Here is a 16,822-nt window from a genome sequence, read left to right as displayed (position 1 = left end):
AAAGTGAAAAATTTAGTCACATTGGCGCCTGTATTAGTCGCAATTTCATGCCCTGCTATAGATAGTCATAGTTTGATTGAGGATTCTAATATTCCTTTTTGTTCATTTTTTATGTGTATTGCTGCAGTTGCATTTTTAATTTGTTAATAATAATTATTATTTATTAACAGGTCTTTTAGCATTTGCTATGGAGAGCCAGGATATTGCTGCAGTATTCAGAGAAGAAAACTCCACCTTGGTAAGTCAGTATAGCAATAATTTGATTTCAGATATATGAAATTCGTATAGTTGCACTGTGGTGAAGAAATAAGTATAAGAGATCCTCGCAGCCAAGAACGCTACTGAACTAGTAGTTGAAATAAGACCTGAAAAAAATGTTCAGGCCCGTATGGGATTTGAACCCATGACCTCTGTGATAACAGTGCAGCGCTCTACCAGCTGAGCTAACAAGCCAACAGGGAGCTGGTCAATATGTTGGATATAGCAATTTTTTTTAAGAGTGACCACTAAGGTTACAAGAACAAAGGAAATGATCACCTGTTAAAGAAGCCAAATTCTCCCTGTCAGCACCTTAAGAAATGCAAGAGAACAGTATGAAGGATATGACTATTGATATTAGGGTGCTGAGGGGTTTTTTTTTTAGCTTTGTGGTTAACAGCATTTGTGTTTCAAACCTGTGAGTGCAAAGTTGGCTTTTCACATCTCAGGAATTGTCTAGCGTCAGTCGTTGCATTTTTTGTTTTAAAAAACTCTTGTAAACTATAAGCTGAGGATTAAATGTTGAATTTCACATCTTTAGGTTCCCTCTATGCTGCAACGGCTGCACATTTTAAAGGACTTGTCAGACCTTACACAGCCCGCTGTGACAGACCTGTCAAACAGGATTATCCTGAAAGCAAAGACAAACAGGAACAAGAGTGAAAACAGTAACAGCATGAGTAACAAGATAAAGAAAGTGAATCTTGCTGAGCCAGGACCATCATGCACTGTGCCACAGAATGGCGAATTGTCTGGTTTGTGTAATGGAGAAGTGGAAGAAGTGAATAGCTACAATGGAAAGGGTTAGTTCACTTTTGAGTATTGTAACTCTGATTGTCCCTCTGTCAGTGAGTTCAATCTCCTAGCAACTTCAAGTTGATTTAACTGTCTTTTCAAACTGAGTGGTATGACTTGTTTGTAACTTGAAGGCTCAATTATTCTCCTTTGGGTTTTCACTTTGGCAGCCAAGGCAGTGCTTTCAATAAGACCCTGGCACCGGTAGGAGCTCCAGCGGGTATTCTGTAGCGAATTGCCAGGTATACTGTGGGAGCTTTCATGCAAACTTATGATGTGAGACCTAAAGCACCTTGAGATCTTGTAGAGTTCTTTCAGTCTACTTTTGCCTTTATAAATAAGTTTTGATAAATGTTTGATATTTAATCTTATCATATATTTCAGCATAAATTTCCAGCCAAAAAAAAAGAGAAAGATTTTGAGTTTCCAACAACAAGCTGACTCAAATTTTGGTAAACAGTAACCATACGTCGTTTCAGAGGACTTTTTGTGTGAAACAGAAGGAGGAGGCTTGTCTGTCAGCAAATGGAAGATTTTGATAATAAAATGATCAGTTAAACGATTGTTATCAAGGACTAAAATGTTTAATAATCATCTATGGAAGTTTGACACCAAAAACTTTGTTTGAAGGGGGGGGGGGGGATAAGGGGGAGGAGGAAGTATGCCAAGTAGGTTTGCCCTGCACAAGTTAACTCAGTTTCCTTAAAATTTGTAAATATTTTCCTTTTGTTTCAGGCAAAAGTTGTCTACAAGCAAAACATCCATTGCTAGTTAAAACAAGCGGGGGTTTCCGTTCCACTGGAAATGTAATTTGTGCACCTAAGGGAGGGTACCACATAGTCCCTATGTCCTTTTCCCTCTCCCCCCTGACTCTTGGCATGCAGCAGAGACTAATTCTGCAGTATCTGACTCCCTTGGGGGAATATCAGGAGGTATGTGCTGTAATTAGGCACTTGAGCATTTAATGATATAATGAAGAACAGAGAGTCTCTCCACCGAAGTATGTGGGAAGCTTGTGGGAAAAGGGCTCTGAATCAAGGATAAATTGGAAATGTCACACAACTTGAAAATTTGAGTTTGGACCGTTTTAACTAGTCGTGTGCAAGCAAGAATTATTTTTTGGAGGAAGGGACATACATTGGCCTTGGTCAGAAGATAACACACTCGGATCAAGAATTCTTGATCATCTGATGCGCTTTAACTGAACGTACGCAAGCAAGAAATACTTTTTGGATGAAGGGACATGCATTGGCCTTGGTCAAAAGTAAATACACTCAGATATGAATGAAGAGGTTCTACTTGAGCCGTACCAAATTTTATCAGTTGCTATGGCAACTAAAACAGGCGTAGCTGAGCCTGAAGCATTGCTTGGCCATTGATTTATCTTGACACATTTTTCTTTGAACATTTCAATTCAGCTGTTGCCGACAGTATTTGAGTCTAAAGCCCTGGATCTTGTCATGCACTACATTACATTTAAAGGCCAGGTGGACCTACAACTTGTCTTTGAAGCCCTCAAGGTAGGAAGGAGGGAGTAACGTCATGCTTTGTGTCGTACGTCTAGAATTTCATGCAGTTACGGTTGGTTTTCACCCTCGCCGGTGTACTTACAAAAAGCGTACAGCGATATGAACCTGTGAAAATCAAACCGATAGAATCAGAAGCAAAATACTGATTCCACTTATGACTCCTTCGCTAATGATATGTGAAAAATAAATTGCTGGAGTTTTCAGCCATCGGTTAGCTCAGTTAAGAACTGGCATTGCCTGTGATTCCGAAAATCGAGTTTTCACTGGATCATAAGCGTTGGAGTTCTTAGCGGAATCAGAAGAAAAGAAATTGTTCGGAATATTCCGACTCCGATTTCGTCAAGCTTTTGGCTCCACTTACGACTCCAACTCTCGATTTTCTCTGGGTGGCTGGCACTCCTACAACTAATGAACAATTCGACTCCAATTCTGTGTTTTCTGTAAACGAACCTTTAGACACTCTACCACATTCATCCCTCTTGAAAAACACTACTTTAACTCTTCAACTCCCAGATCAAATTTGTAATTCTCCTTACTGTCAACCATAGAATTCTTATAATGTTAGTTCGGATAATTTAGTATTGGATCAGCTAACCCTGCCCGAATTGATAATTTTCTTTCTTTCTTTACTTATCTGGTTGATATTGTATTGATATTGTAAGGAGAAATTCTGTCTTGGTCACTCGTGGAAGTTAAAGGTTAAGACAATAATACATTGTACCGACTGAGATCTGACAAAAAAAAGCCTCAAAATTTAAAAGCTATTTCCTTTTATTGTCGTTTTAGTATTTGGCATCCCTTCTTTGTCATAAAAAGTTTGCCACAGAATTTGTGACTCATAACGGTGTCCAGCGGTTACTAGAAGTGCCACGCCCATCAGTGGCTGCTACAGGATGTTCTATGTGTCTGTATTATCTCGCTTACAATGAGGACGCCATGGAGAGGGTAAGACATTTTTCCAATTTTAAAAAATGTTTGAAGTTTTCTGATTTGTAGTTGTAAGAAATGCATTATTTAGTGCAGATTTAACTTACCAATGATTTGTGAGTTATGAGCAGACCAGTATTGTCTAAAAGAAAGAGGTAACGAGTATCGTTCCGTTAGACATGAAATAACAATGAATAACACATCTCTGCTTATTTTTCATCAATCTCCCTCCCCCCCTCCCCCCCCAAAAAAAGCTTATTTATGTATAACATATAAACCACAGGTAGAAAAAACTTAACAGCACCTATTGCTGCATGAAGAGAGATAAAAAAGGAATTAAAGAAAAACTGGTTAAATGGATAAAGAGAATTGCAGACGAGGAGATCGAAAAAGATAAAGATAAGAAACATAGAAATAATCACTCAAAAAAAATTTTATCTTACAAAACTACCATTAATTCCACAAAAAAAACTTCGAGTAATTAAATTCTTGGTGCTCTTTTTTCTACATGGGCCAGAGGATCATGAAATTAACAAACAGAATATGTCGACGGAGCCTCCTTAACTGTTTCAAGTAACTTGTTTCAGGTGTCCCTCCTACCAAACCCTGTGCTGAGTGACCTGGTCAAGTATGCATTGTGGCTACTAGAATGTTCTCACGACTCTGGCAGGTGTCACGCAACTCTCTTTTTCTCGCTCACGTGTTCATTTCGAGCAGTGCTGGAATTGTTCGACAGTAATGATGGTCTGCGGAAGCTTGTGAACCAGGTAATTAGTCAGTTTTATTTCTTAATTACACGACACGGTTTGGACCCCAGACAAACGTGGATCATGTAGTTCAATCGCCTGGAGTAGGATCACACCACGAAGTCTATTTGTTCTGTGACCTTTCCGTTCTAGTAGGAGTAGCAATTTCTCTTAATAACACTCATTCGAAATATTTTGCAATACGTAAAGAAATAAAAGAACGACTAAGGTAAATAATGATAATTTAATTAAGAAAATAGTGGATAACGTTGAAGGCCCATTCTGATTGGCTACTTAAACTCCGAATATCCGTTACTGTTCACCTCCAAGAAACTCGCGCGTGATTTGCGCACGGAAATATTGCAATCATCGCGGGAATAAATGAGTTAAAATCATCCCTTTTTGCTATATTATCTTACTGTTTAAGTATATACTAAAACAAATATTCACCTCAGTGTTAATGGCTGGCGGTCGATAATCACCTCGCAGCTTCGAGACTTTGTGAATATCCACCACTAGCCAGCCACCTCCACCACTAGCCAGCCACCTCCACTTCAAAAAATCACGGTTTGTTACTTTTGAAACGTAGTTTAGAGACATGCCAACCGCTATGAATAAACAAGTATTTTTAGTGCACGCCGTGTTTGCATTTTCCAGACTGCGCAGTCTCGTTTAAATTTTTTCAAGCCATTTTACGGTCCTATTCCACTTGCGTTTGCATCTTGAAAACAACGAATATTACTGGCTGCAAACCATTCTAAAAGAATCTTTTTTTGTTTAACCTTGTCTGGCAGCTAAGTACGCTTTCAATCCTTCGTCCCGATGAGGCAGAACTACTGAGTGATGATGAGGTGTTTGGTAGCCGGCAGACAGCAAAACACACTTGCATGGCTCTACGGAGATACTTTGATGCCCATCTTCACATCAGGGCAGATGCACTGAGGAGATCTATTGCAAGGAACGAGGGTGGAACACCACCAGTTCCAGTTCCAGCGTATAAGGTGAATTTCCAAGCCTATTCCCTAATTCTAGGAGAAAATTTGTATATCGTCAGATGGGCAAATTCAGTATGTTATGTTATGTAAAAGGGCTACGCCTGCTCGGCTGTTTTAGTTCAGAGAGGTTGGAAGTTAACTTAAACCTGGCAAAGGTTTTTGGCAGTATTCTGCTTAACATTTAATCCCATCCTTGTAAATTTTCACTTTTACCACGAAAGTTTATGAACCTCGCCTAACAAACACTCCAAATCGTCTTAAATATTTACGCAGAAGATACTGTTTTTGAATAAAGGGGTAAGTTTCTAAAGAAACTGTGGTGCTGCGTCGGTGGGAGAGTATAGCAGTTAATTTAGTGTTAACAACTGGGTTGAAAACGTAAATTAGCCACCGTAAAGGGTAAAAAAGCTGACGTTTCGAGCGTTAGCCCTTCGTCAGAGCGATGACGAAGGGCTAACGCTCGAAACGTCAGCTTTTTTACCCTTTACGGTGGCTAATTTACGTTTTCAACCCAGTTGTAGATACTGCTTTTGTCTGTTTGTCTGTCTGCTCGGTTTTGTTTGTTTGTTTGTTTTTTCCGCAGTTTTGTCTTTGGTAGCCAAGCATCATCTTGTTCAACTGATATTGATGAGCACCTGTTCTCTTTCAGGCTGCATCCCTGTCTCACAGCAGTGTAATGGAGAACTGTCAGTTGATGTTACAGTATGCTCCAACAACACTGCGTTGGGAGCCTGTTGAGGTAATAACTGAGAAATAACGCAAAAGGAAAAAAAAAGCGTCACATGGTCGTGGTTGATTATTTCGCAGAGGCGTATCTTGGTTTATTAAGTGGAGGGCACATAGTAGCATTGAACTCCTATGTAGAGTGTTATAGTATTTTTCACAGGGACATGATACAATGTCCAGCTTCAAACTCGTAGCTTATGAAACCCCTCGATGGACACCATAACACCTACTTCCATTGCTTTGTTGTTGTTAGTCGTTATTCTCTTCGGTTTTAATATTATTATTATCATTATTATTATCATTATTATAATTATTATTATTATCATTGTTATTATTATTGTCATCATCATCATAATTGTTATTACTATTATTATATTCATAAGTTTCCTAGTTTACATATACGGTTCGCTCTCAGGAATAGAGTGGAGAAGTAATTTCATTCATTTGTGTGTTTGTTCGTTTCTTGTTTTGTTTTGTTTTGTTTTTATTTTTTCATTTTATTAACCAGTGTTCATAAGCATAGACACACCTTGCCACACCTTTTATTGGGGATTTGTGGCAAACCACAACGGCCTGAATCGAGGACGCGGCCAAACAAAAGATCTAACTGCTTAGCACGTGCGTTTTAGAACTTTGTACATCTCCGTAGATGCTCTCTGCAAAACAAAAACGTGAAATCACCCAACGTTGCGTGGTCTGAGAACGGAAACACCGATTGCAAATTAGTAAAACTTACATTTGGAACTCAACCCTGCTTACATATGTTATGTTGAAGTTGTGGCCCTTGAAGAGACGATAAACACATTCAGCCACTCGCGAAATTCTAACCAATAGTAAAAATTCATCATTTCAGCCGACGTCTTCCTTGACGTTGCCTTCCTGACTGCTCAAGTTCGCTACAATGTAACATGTTTTCTTTTTCTCCTAAAGATGATGAACAGACTTCAAGGCTTCACCCTGCTGCTTCAGTTGATCTCCCTATCGTCAGACTGGGGAGTGACCAGTAATAGGTAAGTCATTGGTTTTGCTATCATTTCTCCAGAGTTAATACGAGTCCAGGAAAATCAGGAAAGGTCTACTTGTAGGACTGTGTTACTGGACTTTGAAATTCTCGGAAATCGTTTCAACTCAAGGAATTGAAGTTTTTGATAATTCATTTAGCAGAACATTAGATGTAATGATTTTCTACTGCCTTCAAAAAGGTACAAGAAGCTTTTTAGTATTGTCGACTAAAGATATTACAATTTTTCTTTGCTCCATTCAAGAGCGGACGCCATCCGATTAGCAGCCGACGTGACCCGCCTTGCTTTAGAGATGTTGTTTGTGTTGACAGTCGGTCCTAAGGCTCAGATGGCGTTGTGTGAAGAAGTGCAACTACCGTCAGGAGAACAACAGAAAGGAATGAGGTATGATCTACGGGAAGAGAATTAATTTAGACGTGAAGACTCGAAAAATTCCCATCAAAGGTCCTTCGTGATCATCAGAAGGAGTAGAAGTGTTCTTAGTCACTTTATATTTGCCATCAAATGTGGAAACATTTGGTAGCAAGAGGCCAGAAGGCTTATATACTCTATTCAGTCATGTTAAGAAATATTTTTTCCAGGCTTCTGCTGCGTTGCGCTGAAGGGAGTTTACTCAATGACTCTGAGGTACAGAAAGCCGCTCTCCACGTCATTTGTAACTGTGTGTGCGGTCCTCGAGTCAGGGTAAGTGGTTAGTGCGCATTTAGATTTAGTTCCCTCCCTCTCGCATGAATTTCTCAAAGTATTTTAGCGACAGAAAAAACAACAACAAAAAGGAACAAGCAAAAACAAATAAGAAACAGAGTTACAGGCGTAGTTTGTTGGTAGAGCAGGCGAAAATTCTTCATTTTGTAACTGACTTGGTAATGATAAAGTCGCTTAAAGTTGAGTCAATATCGGAGTCAACACGATAATCTTTGCTTACCTCTGCACGGTTCCTCAACCCCCTCCCTCCCCTCCCTCAACGCTGCTCCCCTCCCAATCTTAGGCTGATTAAAGTTCATTAAAGAATTGCTACTCAAACGTTAGGGATATTTGTTGAATTTAAAAGTACTTAGTGTTTAAGGTGTTAAGCTACCAGGCCGAGTGCGTTGTTCCTTTTTTCCATTTTTTCGTTTAACTACTGTACAGGCCTGATTTTTTTTCAGTGTTTTTTTCAACTGCTTAAGTAGTGTTTGGTGTCACCGCGATGATTACTTTTGTCGTCATTGTTTGCAGATTAGCGGAGCTGTTGCAAAATTTCAGTCGAAATCCAAGCCGGCTTTCAAAAGCAGTGACGACATCTTATCCAAGATGTGGGGATGTGTCAGGGCCAGTAATGGCATCAAGGTTCTGCTCTCCTTACTGATGGTGAAAACGCCATTGGTTGATGCAGATTGTATTCGTGCTCTGGCTTGTAAAGCGTTATGTGGTTTATCGAGGAGCGACAAGATTAGACAAGTCATTGGAAAACTACAGCTGTTTAACAGCGGCCAGTTACAAAGTGAGTATTGCACTGCGCAGTGCTTTCTTCACACTTTTCCAACCATGTATATTATACAACTGGGCGTGCCCGTGGGCAAGATGAAGCGAGTCCTGTGTTCTGATAGGCTACCTAAGCTCTTATCCGCTTGGGATATCACGCTTTTATCTAGCGCAAGATAAAAGGTTGCGTTGCGAAGACTTACAAAGTTTGTAATGTTTAGCCAACGTCGGCAAAGAAGTCGTAAAAAGTGATAGAGGACGGTCAAAACACTTTTTCAAATGTAAACGAGCACTCACCATCACAGATGGCTTTCTTTTCCAGCGCTTAAAAGAAAACAAGTCATTCTTGATTATTATATAAGCAGAATAATTTTGCTATGTAGTAATTCCTTCATTGAACAACTTAATCAGTCAAGAGCTTTTGTCTAGTTCAAGACTCTTCGTCTCAGTTCACAAAAGCGACAAAAAGAGCTCGCCAAATATCCAGCTATCTTGACGTATTTACAGCCATGTTGACCTTCTAAAAATCATTTCATTTCTTTCGTTTACGTTGACTCAATGTCGTTTGTCTTGAATTTGTTGACAGTTTTGATGCGAGAGCCGATCATTGAGGATAATGCTTCTGACCACGCCCTTTTCTGCAAATATGCTGCCGAGCTACTTGAGAGAGTCACTGGTAAATCCCTGGCTACGTCCTCTGCAGTCCCGTCCCTGTCTAGAATAAACAAGGTATGAACTTGTAATTGACACAACCTATCGTCTCACACAGGGGAGGGCGGAGACCTTCAACAGCGTCTTTACTCGACAGTTTACAGCTCATTAACTTTTGTTTGAACGGCAAACGTACGGTAAAGTCTAATTTCGATTATTAAAGTTTTGCTTAAATAATGAACAATCGATGATTTTGATTTGAAGAATTTATCAGAATCTACTTCTTTGTATTTCTTGTTTAAAAATGGATGGTCATCGAGACTGCCTTCAGGCTTTCTCTGTTTTTCAGAGGAGGGGAGGAGGGACATCCTCAGTTTCCCTACCATCCCCTCCCAAAAGAAAACATTTGATCGTAGGTAAGATGGTCACACTATCGGTTTTCATCTAAATACTTTTAAGTTAAGAGGAAATTAAGAAATTAATGCTTTCTAGAGCATTATTAGGACAGCCCAGTAAGAAATCATATGTAAATTTAACAGTTTTAGAGTTTGAATTGTCCTTTTACTTCTCTTACCCAATAGCTTCTGTGGGGTCGGTTTTCTTACTTATTTCGACGTTCTCTTAAGTAGGACACTTTCAAACCCTGTACAGCCCAATAACTAAATATCAGCCTTTACTTTCTTAGGCTGATGTTGCACAGACTCATATTTCATATCTGGCAAAAGAGCTTTTACAACTGGTTCACAGTCACCTCACAACCCAAGGTTTGTTGTGGAGCGTCGAGGAGCATTAAGAGAAAATCAGGTCAAGGGGCGGAATCACAAACTGAAGAATTTCCCTTTAAACCTATTTTTAGATCACACCCCGCTTCATAACACACTCTTGAAATTTAGAAACGAAAGTCCCAAGTCATCCGACAGTCCAACAATTATGCAGAGCTGGATTATTTCTATAATTTAATAGGAATAATCTTTGTTGTTGAGTCTCTGCTTCTTATTTTGAGTGTCGTAAAGCAATCAAAACAATCAATCAGAACGAAGAAAAATATCACGTGGAGCCAACAAGAATTTAAAGTAAAAACAAGCAACCTTCTGAAGCGCGGGAAAACGCGGGCGACAAATCGCAACTGGTTTTAGTTTTGAATCTGATTGGTTAAGGTGGCGTGAGTTTTCTAGACCAATAACAGCCCTTAGTAGAGCAAAAGCGAAGCGTCCCAGATTACTTTGGACACTCGAATTAAATTTGTTCTAGTCTTGAGGGTGTTTGGCTCATTTGTTAATCAAAGGTGTGGTTGTTTTGGACCAGGACTTCATGAGACTGCAGAGGTTTTACGGAGAGAAGCCAATCTACCTGACCCAAAACCTGAATCAAATCTGCTTTATACGCCTACTAATAGGAAAGTATGTGGTGCGTGTTGTCGTTATTAAGGGTATTCTGTGATCACAAGGTCCCTTGATTCATGAGGAAAATACGATCACGATCGCATTTTCTAAAGTCATGTAATAATGGCACGAGTCTACGTGAACGGGTTATGATGAAATTGACCAAATTTGTCTTTTTTTTTTCTGAAATTCCTTCGTAAAATTCTTTTACAGGAAAAAGAATCGACAAATTAAGTCAGTCCATCTGTCCTTCAGTTCATCATTCCGTTCCTTAGTCCACCAGTCCATCAGTTAGTCAGCCGTTAGTAAGTGATTGAGCTTGTCAATCTGTCAGCCAGTCAGTCAGTCAATCAGCCCATCCGTTTGACAGTCTGTCGGTCAATTAAGTATTATCAACTGAGTTGATAACGTAAATTGGCCACCATAAAGGGTAAAGCTGACATTTCGAGCGTTAGCTCTTCGTCAGAGCGACTGATGTAGGGTTAACGCCCGAAACATGAGCTTTTAATCTCTTTACGGTGGCCATTTTACGTTATCAACGCAGTTGGTAATACTGAATTACCTCGTTATACTCTCCCACCGACGCAGCACCACAGCGCTTCTTTAGAAACCTGCCCCCTTTATTAGTCTGTCAGTCAATCAGCCCGTCAGTCAGTTAGTTTGTTTGTCATTCTGTCAGTTACTCCGTCTCTGTCAGGCAGTCAGTCAATTATTCTAACAGTCAGTCTGTCAGTCATTCCGTCTGTCCATCGGTCAGTCAATCAGCCCGTCAGTCAGTGAGTTTGTTAGTTAGTCTGTCTGTCATTGCGTCTGTCCGTCAGTCAGGAAGTCAATTAGCCCGTCACTCAGTTAATTTGTTAGTCAGTTAGTCTGTCACTGCGGCTGTCCGTCAGTCATTCAGCCTGTTCGTCCATCAGTCAGTCAGCTTGTCCGTCCATCAGCTAATCAACTAGTAAATCGTTCAGTAGGTTAGTGCTCGATCGGTTGATCAAGTGAATCAGGCGGGCAAGCAGTCAGGCTCCTAATGTGGATCGTATCTCTTCGTACAAGACTAACCGTATGCTTACTGCCATGTCCCATGTCACTCTACACAGGTTCGATTCAATCACTCCTCAAGCCTTTCTACGGCCTCCTCCGGTGTGAGCACTCCCGGGACTCCATCCCTGACGCGGTATAGATGCAACGACCCTGGAACACCAACAGGAAAGGTAATAACAATGTTTAGATGATTGAGCGGTCAAGATAAATGTATCTGAATGCTGATCATAATTTTGGCGTGTGCTCATCCCACCCCCGCCATAAGAACAAAGAAATTAATGCAAAAAAAAATATTTTTTTTAATCTCGTGTAAATGTATTTGTCGAAAAGGATAATAATTTGTTGATTATTACGATATGATTATTTTGTCAATGTTTTGAGTAACAACATTGTTTATGGAACGTCGATCAATTTCTTTGTCTGCATGTTTGTTTTGGTCAGCGGCTTCTACCTTCCGATCTTTCTCGCCCTGCACGCCCACCGTCACCTCCTACGTTGGATATGATCGTGACGCGGTATCTTCGCGAACAGCATGCGTAGTGTAACAATCCTGTGTCCGCTGGTCCTCCATTCTCCTTAATACGGTAAGTCATGTATGCCAGTGCCAAAAACATCTGAAAAAGTATTTCAGCTTGTTTGGAGGATTGCAAGTAGTTTCATTAAGAGTTTCTTATCCGCATTCCACTCTCGCTTAAATATGGCCTCGTAATGCCTTCTGTTAAGATTTTAAAGGTGGAAAGTTTCTAAAGAACTGTGGTGCTTTGTTGGTTGGAGAGTTTAAAAAGATAATTTGGTATTATAAACTGAGTAGATAATGAAAATTTGCCACCGTTTATAGTTCCGAAGTTAACGTTTCGAGCGTTAGCCCTTCGTCAGAGCGATGACGAAGGGCTAACGTTGACTGAAGTGGTGATCAACTCGACTTATAATATCAAATGACCTCGTTGAGATTTTTCACGAATTTTGTACGACCCCTAAGTAATCACCACCGCCTATCTCTTTAACGGTAGCTACTTATATGAAAGGTTTGTGAAACCCTAAACTCCTCCTGGTAGACCGGTAGGTGAGTAAGAAATATTTCTTGCCTACAAGGTTTTCTAGGTCACTATACGAATAGACTTTCTCTTGTTTTGTTTGATTTTTATTCACACTCCCTTACTGTTTTTATGTATTTGTTTCCTTTTTTTTTTAACTGTTTCTCTGAATGTTTGCCCGTTTATTTAAAACAATCAACTTATTCCGATTTGTCTATCGTCAGACCCCACAAATGCCCTGAACCAAAGTACAGATATTACGCACCATCGAACATGACTACGAGGTTAAAGCGAAGAGAAGTATGTATATTGCTATTGTTCTTAGCTTCAAACAAAACTATTTTGCCACGGTGGTGGACAAAGGAAACATTTATCTCATCATCATAATAGGTCGTTCTGATACTCGTGTCAGCTCTTATTCCAGAGTGATCTCCCTCAACATTTATCTGTACTCAATCTTGAAAAATGTTTTCCCACCTGAAGGTGATTCCGCGTCATGGCGGATTTAACGGCGCCAGACTAAACAGACGGTTTGTGTACGGAAGGTAGGAGATGCCTTATTTGTACTTCGTATCGCTTTATTAGAAATTCTTAATGTTCTCTTAACAGAATCATTGTAACCTGATTCTCAGACCCCTGTCCACACGTAAACGGCATTTCTGAACACAGGTGACGGAGGTTTCCATAATCTCTGAACAGAGTGGATTTTTCGTGTTTTTCAAAAGCGCCGGCTTATCATCTTCGCGTCGACCAAAAAAAGTGGAATTTTTCACGTGCAAGGACGTGACAGAAGTTGATCTCCTTTTGAAGTCTTTTATTTTCAGTTTTATTAGCAGAGAGGTGTGGACTCAAGGAAACGATTCGAATATGCCAAGTTTGCTCAAGATAATGTTCAAGATAATGTTCCTCTACAGAATTCTGACGCATTTTGCCGACGAAGTTTCACAATTAGTCGTTGATTGTGTCCAGTTTAGTTCTCTGTTGTGTCTAACTGTGTTGTTCTCCACTAGATTTAAACCGCTCAGGGCCATTCGCGATACTGAAGAAAACAGCTTCTTTACATGTGCATGTTTTGCAGTAAGTCTTTCTGCTACTTCATTCAATGAGATTTTTAAGATCTATAACTGATTTCGAGGACTAACCACTCCCAAGGATAGAAAAGGTCCTGGTTGGCTAAATTTGGCAAACACGAAACAGTTGAAGTAAACTTAAGAAGGGGCCTGTCAATTTTCCTTCAAGGGAGTGGGGCGGGGGATCGGAGTATTCTTTTTGTTTCACCATAAAATACACCTGATCCCCCCTTAAAGTTCTGTAGTATTGTAATGATCCCACCTCATTGGCAGTCAATTCTATAGTTGCTCCTCTAAGCTCTGTTAAAGACGACTTATCCCCCTCCGCTTGCCCCCTAAAAACCGTGGGATCCCCAAAAATTTACCTACCCCTCCCACCAAGTGTTAAATAAAGGCTGGTTCCCGAGAGTGAAGAAAATTAAAACCAATTGAAACTGAAAACCGATTTTTAAATTTTTTTTTACGATGAACGAACCGTAATACTTCTTCAGACATCAAATTTACTCCTCAAAAATCTATCTTCAGGGCTTGACCCTTTACATGCTAACATCAGTATGCATATTCTCCTTACTGTTCTCTATGTAATCCCTAGGGTGCTGACAAAGAGAATTTGTTTAAAAATCAAGAGCTTCTTATTTGGTGATCATTTTCTTTATTCTCGTGATCCTAATGTTTGATTCAAGGAGTGATATTGTAGAGAGAAATTAGACGCTGGTCACTCTTAGAAGTCAAACGGTTTGAACCTCTTGTTTGTGTCGTTTACATTTGGCTGATTCGTAGTAAAATGGAAATTATGATTTTGTGTTTCCTTTTTTTTTTTTTTTTTCTACCCGTAAGAAGTATCCTTACTATAGTTTTAAAAAAAAGTAGTGGCTTTCGTGAGGTCATGTAAACGTAGTACCTAAGTTTTTACTTTTTCTCCTCAGCCCGATGGCAAGTCTGTTTTACTTGGAACACAAATAGGCGAGTTGAAGGAATACAACTTAATAACTGGACAGGTACAAAACTCAATTTACACCTTTTGATTTCAAGTCAAACTCCAAATTTTTCTTGAAATAGCTGTTTTGTTTTCCTCCCTTCCATCCTTCTTCTTTCATTCCCATCCTCTTCCTCTCCCGCTCCTGCTTAACTTCCTCTCTTCTCTTTTTTTCTCCCTCTTCTCCGACACTTCTTCAGAGGTAAGAGGATTCTTGTGATTTCTATGAAACATTAAATTCAATTTATCTTGATCGTAAGACCTGAGCCGATTGGTGCGGTTTAGCTCTACTTGTCAATCACTAGCCAAACTGCTTCATGATTATCTTGCGGGAAAAACAAAAGAGGGTGAACTCTTTCGAAGGCGTAGTTGACAATTCCGATTTCATTCACGAGGAAGCTGCCTAGAAAAACCGAATTTTTTAGAGCAGGAAGCGGCTGTAGACAGATTTAGGGAATCTCTCAAGTGTTCATCAGAACATGGAGTGTCTCGCGCATTACGCGGGTAGCAAAAAGTCTTAATTTCCTCACTGGTCAATGGAAAAGATCTGCTGGCAGTGTTACCCACTGGTTTTTTTAGGAAAAGCTTTCTATTTCAGATGCTGGTTAGCTTTAAAACTAATTATAAAACAAACCTTCGAGTGCAGAAGTGTGTCTGCTTCAAAGCACCGTTTACGATCAAATGGAAGAAACATCGCCAAAGGGATTAACGGAAGCTACACTCAAAGAACATAGGATGCAGCGAATATCAGCTCATATCTGTGTCCTCGGAAAAGGTTACGTCGAAGCCATTTGTCTCTGCGCTGAAAAAAAACTGCCTCACAGTTTCACTCATCCGCTCTACGCCTTTTTTTTTCTTCTTTTTTCTTTTTCTTGTGGTTACGGTTACTTGCTCAATTCCGAAAATGCGGTGAGGCACATTTAGTCATGGGGTGTTTCGCTTTTTAACAGCCTCTTCGAGCAAGCGTCTTTTCGCCTTTCACTGCCCCCTCCTTCCACTTTCCACTCAAACTCTAAGTCAAACATGGCCGGTGAAATAATCGATCGCGAACTTCTTAACGTTAACTCGCCCTAATATAACACCTGCACTGCAAGCTCAGGAGGTAGCAGTTATCCCAGCTACCTCATGCCACGACATGTGGGAGAAACTTTGGCAATGCGAACCATCTGACTGGCTTTACTTGTCATTTCATGATTGCATAAGTTGCAAACTATCATCATAAAGATCTTGTCATCATGTCATAACAGTTCACGTGAATTATTTCATATCATAAATTCGGTAACGTTCTTTTTTAGAATCAGGCCAGCACCGACGAAAGCGTTTGCCGGGTGTACGAAGTCGGGCGGCTGCGTAGGGCTGATGACGAGGACGAGCAGGTATGAGAATCTTAAGGACTTTCACATCAATATTCGTAGGAACGGAACAATCAAAGAGAAGTGAAACCGCCATCTTGGATGCGAATTCGGTTATGTGATTGGTTCGTGCCTTATTTGCATACAAAATCCTGCACTTTGTTAGGTTGTGGACTATAGCGCCCCCTGGCGCCCCCTGGCACTAAAGCAGAGATGAACTTTAAATTACTTTTGGAACATACTTCAAAAACACGTCACTTAGTGCAACACGTGTTTGATGTAGGTCAATAAAATAACGACTCCATGCCTTTTTTCTCTTAGGAATCCGACGAAGGTGGCGAGGAAGATGACGATGTCGATGACGATGATGATGAAAATGATGATGATGACGATGACGATGATGATGACGACGAAATTGAAATCACGATATCTGGCGATGATGATTCGGATGATGACAGTGATATTGCAATTTTTTGAAGCGCGGCTTTTAAGTTTCCATCTTTCAGTTGTTAATTCAACTCAACAATGAGCACGTCATTCTGCTATGTTTTTATCTTTGAAAAATGTACTTGTATCACACAATTTGGGAATGATAATTTAAGCTTGGAGTTGAGCTTCTTGACGGTGGAGTTTTTTTTATGTAAAATGCTATGTAGCAGAAAGTAGAAGTCATCATCGAAAAAATTACACCCATGTTACTGATTATGTAGTCAGTGTGAGGACAGAGACGCCACAGAAAATGACCCCGAAGGTTCGGTTGATGAGCGAGCCATGGTAACAAATTGCAGAGTGTTCCTGGGAAATTATGTAAGGGCGATGAAACGGCTGGAAACTGAGTCCAACAGTGATATCAGTGC

The 16,822-nt window shown here is 40.1% G+C and overlaps 1 pseudogene across 1 annotated transcript in view; it reads left to right on the top strand.

The window, feature by feature from the left end:
• Nucleotides 1-16,571, top strand: part of LOC149046184 (DDB1- and CUL4-associated factor 1-like) — a 21,129-nt pseudogene extending 4,558 nt beyond the window's left edge. Inside the window, exons 5-27 of the transcript XR_016186749.1 lie at nt 171-238; nt 800-1,061; nt 1,789-1,985; nt 2,472-2,573; nt 3,369-3,527; nt 4,097-4,276; nt 5,050-5,256; nt 5,900-5,989; nt 6,907-6,986; nt 7,242-7,382; nt 7,580-7,682; nt 8,217-8,481; nt 9,049-9,191; nt 9,799-9,877; nt 10,419-10,513; nt 11,590-11,703; nt 11,975-12,117; nt 12,792-12,867; nt 13,051-13,112; nt 13,578-13,644; nt 14,564-14,635; nt 15,909-15,989; nt 16,287-16,571. The product of XR_016186749.1 is annotated as a DDB1- and CUL4-associated factor 1-like (transcript). The remainder of the gene's footprint in view (nt 1-170; nt 239-799; nt 1,062-1,788; nt 1,986-2,471; nt 2,574-3,368; nt 3,528-4,096; nt 4,277-5,049; nt 5,257-5,899; nt 5,990-6,906; nt 6,987-7,241; nt 7,383-7,579; nt 7,683-8,216; nt 8,482-9,048; nt 9,192-9,798; nt 9,878-10,418; nt 10,514-11,589; nt 11,704-11,974; nt 12,118-12,791; nt 12,868-13,050; nt 13,113-13,577; nt 13,645-14,563; nt 14,636-15,908; nt 15,990-16,286) is intronic.
• The last annotated feature ends 251 nt before the right edge of the window (nt 16,572-16,822 follow it).

This window comes from Pocillopora damicornis, chromosome 5 (assembly GCF_964200805.1).
Source record: "Pocillopora damicornis chromosome 5, jaPocDami1.2, whole genome shotgun sequence".
Taxonomy (NCBI): domain Eukaryota; kingdom Metazoa; phylum Cnidaria; class Anthozoa; order Scleractinia; family Pocilloporidae; genus Pocillopora; species Pocillopora damicornis.
Note: the sequence above shows the minus strand (reverse complement) of the source record. Positions and strands in the feature narration are given on the sequence as shown.